This window comes from Chiloscyllium punctatum, chromosome 36, assembly GCF_047496795.1.
Source record: "Chiloscyllium punctatum isolate Juve2018m chromosome 36, sChiPun1.3, whole genome shotgun sequence".
Lineage (NCBI taxonomy): Eukaryota > Metazoa > Chordata > Chondrichthyes > Orectolobiformes > Hemiscylliidae > Chiloscyllium > Chiloscyllium punctatum.
Genome location: NC_092774.1, coordinates 34,158,736 through 34,164,600, shown reverse-complemented (window position 1 = coordinate 34,164,600; position 5,865 = coordinate 34,158,736).

The window sequence follows — 5,865 nt, the reverse complement described above, 5'->3', positions numbered from 1 at the left end:
CAGCAACACGTAGCATCATTCTCGCGCAGACAGAAGCCATTCAGCCCCTGGATTCCACGGCGACTGTCTGTCACTTGTCTCTCTCTCTCTCTCTGAGGTTATTCACAATCGGTGGTATCCGTCCAAAAAGTGGGGGACGATGTCTGAGTTTCAACTTTAACAGCTCATTAGCATCGTAGAGAACCGGTTTTGCGATTCAGTTCAGAGGAAACCGACCAAGAACAGAATACCACTGAGACCTCTAAAACCCATGCCGTTTGAATGGAGTGGATCGATATGAACATATCGGCAAGTAGATGCAAAGGCAGCTTGCTGAAGAAAGCAGATCAAGGTGACAGTGAACGATAGCAGAGGATGGTTTCGATCCATCGACTTCTGGGTTATGGGCCCAGCACGCTCCCGCTGCGCCACTCTGCTGCCGCTTGGGTGGCTGGTTGCACAGAACACTTCAGGCTTTTGTCTGGCACGCGGCAGGCACCTTCGAGCCTGATGTCAAAGACCTCCACTGCTGTCGTGTGATATGCTGTTTCGCAGACGTATGGAGGCTGTGTAAATATAAACTTTTTTCTAAATTCCCACATTCTGTCGGTCGAACTGTGATTTCACACTGAATCACAACATGTGTCACAGCGCAGACGGAGGCTCTGCGGCCCACCTTCGCTCTGCTGGTTCTTCACTTAAGTAAACGTGTGACTCTAGTCGTTTCATTCTCTCGCCTTCTCAGCGGAAATCTGCACATCTGAACGTGACCACCGAATTCCCTTTTGGGTCCATTGAATCTTCCTCTTTGTCAATGTCAGACAGGGACTTACTGACCCTCACCACTCCCTGTACGAAAACGTTCTTCCTAATGTCACTTTTACTTCTTTTCCTCGTGACTTAAAATTCTGCCGAATCGTTATGGATCCTTTCAGGCGTGGGAGCATTTTCACAACATTATTTCCTGTTTCTAGGTCCCTCATGACTTGGAAAAGTTCGGTTCTCCGAGGAGAGCTGTCCCAATTTTCCAATCTACCTTGATTGCTGACATTCCTCAAACACCGCACCACTCACGTCAACCTGTTGAGCACTATGGTAAAAACAATGACTGCAGATGCTGGAAACCAGATTCTGGATTAGTGGTGCTGGAAGAGCACAGCAGTTCAGGCAGCATCCAAGTAGCTTGTTGAACACGATCTCCAACCATTTCATTTCTCTGTTTTCTGCCTCATTCGTACTCCAGGCAGCCCACGCTGGTTTCACGAAGGTGCTTTTTGAGAAAGTTAATCAGGCAGTTTTGCACAAGTCAAGTTTAAAAAAAAAACACGGGCTCGTCCGGGATTTGAACCCGGGACCTCTCGCAAATCAGCGCAGGAACAGACCCTAAGCGAGAATCATACGCCTAGACCAACGAGCCAGAAAGCACGCGCGTAAGTAATGCCCCAGACCTCTTGAGCGACCTGAGACATGCTCAGTATGAAGTACATTTGAGATTGCTCTCAGAATTGCAAGCGGCAAAGACTTTCCCGAACAGTTGCTTCTCATCCAGTCTCCCTGCTGCTATTTCATTCCACCGCATTCGCTGCTCACAGTGTCGTTTGCCCAACGTAGCATGAAGCATAAACTGGGTGACTGCTTCGCAGAACATCCCGCTTCTGCCCGCAGAAACTCAAGGCCCTGACCTTGCGGTTGCCTGCCACTTTAACACATCACCCTGTTCCCTGGCCAACATCCCTGTCTCAGGCTTGCAGCAGTGTTCGAGCTCCAGATGAAAGAACAACATCTCATTTTCCACTTGGAGACCTTACAGCCCTCCGGTCTTCAATATCGAGTTCTATAACTATAGGGCCTGAACTCCCCCATGTCCTTGACCCCTACCACACAAAAGACTCCTGTTTATCACCTCGTCTGCTATGACACACGACGTATTGTTAGCCACTAACAGTCTCCATTAACAGTTATTCGCATTCTCACGCGGATCGTTATTCACTCCTACGTCCTGCCTATTGTTCTCTCTCTGAGCTGGCGGCAAACACAGCAATGAACATTGGAGACTCTGAGCCAGCTGAAACTTGCTCAGTGTGAAGTACATTCCACATTGCTGCAAGAATTGCAAGCAGCAAAGCCTTTCCAGAACATCTGCTTGTCATTCTGTCCCCGGGGGGGCTGATGTTTGTCTCATCCCCAGGAACTGGACTATCTCCACTGGCGGATAATTAAACCATTTTATTTCTACTTGCACGTTGTTCTGGGGGGAGGGGGGTGGGGGAATGTAGGGTTGGGGGAGGGTAAGAGTCCATTCGCTATTCTGCTTTCTCTCCCTCTTTCTCTATCTCTCTCTCTGAAACTCTTGGGGTGAGAGGTGTCAGTTACATTAATGCGGGGAACATGAACAACTTTGATTGTGAACTTTCTCCAAAGGTCTGTTATCGGAGAGACAGAAAGATGCTGTGCTGGCAGGACAGAGAGAAATGAACACCGAGGACTCTTCGCCCAGGTAAATTCACATTGTTGTGCAGCCTGCTTGGTGTTCAGAAATCGTCTTCACGCAGCAATCTTACAGAAAGTCTATTGCAAAGCGGGCATCGCTTTCTTTGCTGCGACCGCGCAGCAGTTAACATCTGAGCCCCAAGTGTCCCAGATGAAGAGAATCCGAGTGAAACCTTCACTCACTGAGAGTCATCCCCACCGCCCTGAGCTGAGGGACTGCAGGCAGTCCAACACGGAAGGGACGGTTAAAAATGAACCATTTTTGCTCCCTCAGCAACACGTAGCATCATTCTCGCGCAGACAGAAGCCATTCAGCCCCTGGATTCCACGGCGACTGTCTGTCACTTGTCTCTCTCTCTCTCTCTGAGGTTATTCACAATCGGTGGTATCCGTCCAAAAAGTGGGGGACGATGTCTGAGTTTCAACTTTAACAGCTCATTAGCATCGTAGAGAACCGGTTTTGCGATTCAGTTCAGAGGAAACCGACCAAGAACAGAATACCACTGAGACCTCTAAAACCCATGCCGTTTGAATGGAGTGGATCGATATGAACATATCGGCAAGTAGATGCAAAGGCAGCTTGCTGAAGAAAGCAGATCAAGGTGACAGTGAACGATAGCAGAGGATGGTTTCGATCCATCGACTTCTGGGTTATGGGCCCAGCACGCTCCCGCTGCGCCACTCTGCTGCCGCTTGGGGAGCTGGTTGCACAGAACACTTCAGGCTTTTGTCTGGCACGCGGCAGGCACCTTCGAGCCTGATGTCAAAGACCTCCACTGCTGTCGTGTGATATGCTGTTTCGCAGACGTATGGAGGCTGTGTAAATATAAACTTTTTTCTAAATTCCCACATTCTGTCGGTCGAACTGTGATTTCACACTGAATCACAACATGTGTCACAGCGCAGACGGAGGCTCTGCGGCCCACCTTCGCTCTGCTGGTTCTACACTTAAGTAAACGTGTGACTCTAGTCGTTTCATTCTCTCGCCTTCTCAGCGGAAATCTGCACATCTGAACGTGACCACCGAATTCCCTTTTGGGTCCATTGAATCTTCCTCTTTGTCAATGTCAGACAGGGACTTACTGACCCTCACCACTCCCTGTACGAAAACGTTCTTCCTAATGTCACTTTTACTTCTTTTCCTCGTGACTTAAAATTCTGCCGAATCGTTATGGATCCTTTCAGGCGTGGGAGCATTTTCACAACATTATTTCCTGTTTCTAGGTCCCTCATGACTTGGAAAAGTTCGGTTCTCCGAGGAGAGCTGTCCCAATTTTCCAATCTACCTTGATTGCTGACATTCCTCAAACACCGCACCACTCACGTCAACCGGTTGAGCACTATGGTAAAAACAATGACTGCAGATGCTGGAAACCAGATTCTGGATTAGTGGTGCTGGAAGAGCACAGCAGTTCAGGCACCATCCAAGTAGCTTGTTGAACACGATCTCCAACCATTTCATTTCTCTGTTTTCTGCCTCATTCGTACTCCAGGCAGCCCACGCTGGTTTCACGAAGGTGCTTTTTGAGAAAGTTAATCAGGCAGTTTTGCACAAGTCAAGTTTAAAAAAAAAACACGGGCTCGTCCGGGATTTGAACCAGGGACCTCTCGCAAATCAGCGCAGTAACAGACCCTAAGCGAGAATCATACGCCTAGACCAACGAGCCAGAAAGCACGCGCGCAGGAAATGCCCCAGACCTCTTGAGCGACCTGAGACATGCTCAGTATGAAATACATTTGAGATTGCTCTCAGAATTGCAAGCGGCAAAGACTTTCCCGAACAGCTGCTTCTCATCCAGTCTCCCTGCTGCTATTTCATTCCACCGCATTCGCTGCTCACAGTGTCGTTTGCCCAACGTAGCATGAAGCATAAACTGGGTGACTGCTTCGCAGAACATCCCGCTTCTGCCCGCAGAAACTCAAGGCCCTGACCTTGCGGTTGTCTGCCACTTTAACACATCACCCTGTTCCCTGGCCAACATCCCTGTCTCAGGCTTGCAGCAGTGTTCGAGCTCCAGATGAAAGAACAACATCTCATTTTCCACTTGGAGACCTTACAGCCCTCCGGTCTTCAATATCGAGTTCTATAACTATAGGGCCTGAACTCCCCCATGTCCTTGACCCCTACCACACAAAAGACTCCTGTTTATCACCTCGTCTGCTATGACACACGACGTATTGTTAGCCACTAACAGTCTCCATTAACAGTTATTCGCATTCTCACGCGGATCGTTATTCACTCCTACGTCCTGCCTATTGTTCTCTCTCTGAGCTGGCGGCAAACACAGCAATGAACATTGGAGACTCTGAGCCAGCTGAAACTTGCTCAGTGTGAAGTACATTCCACATTGCTGCAAGAATTGCAAGCAGCAAAGCCTTTCCAGAACATCTGCTTGTCATTCTGTCCCCGGGGGGGCTGATGTTTGTCTCATCCCCAGGAACTGGACTATCTCCACTGGCGGATAATTAAACCATTTTATTTCTACTTGCACGTTGTTCTGGGGGGAGGGGGGTGGGGGAATGTAGGGTTGGGGGAGGGTAAGAGTCCATTCGCTCTTCTGCTTTCTCTCCCTCTTTCTCTATCTCTCTCTCTGAAACTCTTGGGGTGAGAGGTGTCAGTTACATTAATGCGGGGAACATGAACAACTTTGATTGTGAACTTTCTCCAAAGGTCTGTTATCGGAGAGACAGAAAGATGCTGTGCTGGCAGGACAGAGAGAAATGAACACCGAGGACTCTTCGCCCAGGTAAATTCACATTGTTGTGCAGCCTGCTTGGTGTTCAGAAATCGTCTTCACGCAGCAATCTTACAGAAAGTCTATTGCAAAGCGGGCATCGCTTTCTTTGCTGCGACCGCGCAGCAGTTAACATCTGAGCCCCAAGTGTCCCAGATGAAGAGAATCCGAGTGAAACCTTCACTCACTGAGAGTCATCCCCACCGCCCTGAGCTGAGGGACTGCAGGCAGTCCAACACGGAAGGGACGGTTAAAAATGAACCATTTTTGCTCCCTCAGCAACACGTAGCATCATTCTCGCGCAGACAGAAGCCATTCAGCCCCTGGATTCCACGGCGACTGTCTGTCACTTGTCTCTCTCTCTCTCTCTGAGGTTATTCACAATCGGTGGTATCCGTCCAAAAAGTGGGGGACGATGTCTGAGTTTCAACTTTAACAGCTCATTAGCATCGTAGAGAACCGGTTTTGCGATTCAGTTCAGAGGAAACCGATCAAGAACAGAATACCACTGAGACCTCTAAAACCCATGCCGTTTGAATGGAGTGGATCGATATGAACATACCGGCAAGTAGATGCAAAGGCAGCTTGCTGAAGAAAGCAGATCAAGGTGACAGTGAACGATAGCAGAGGATGGTTTCGATCCATCGACTTCTGGGTTATG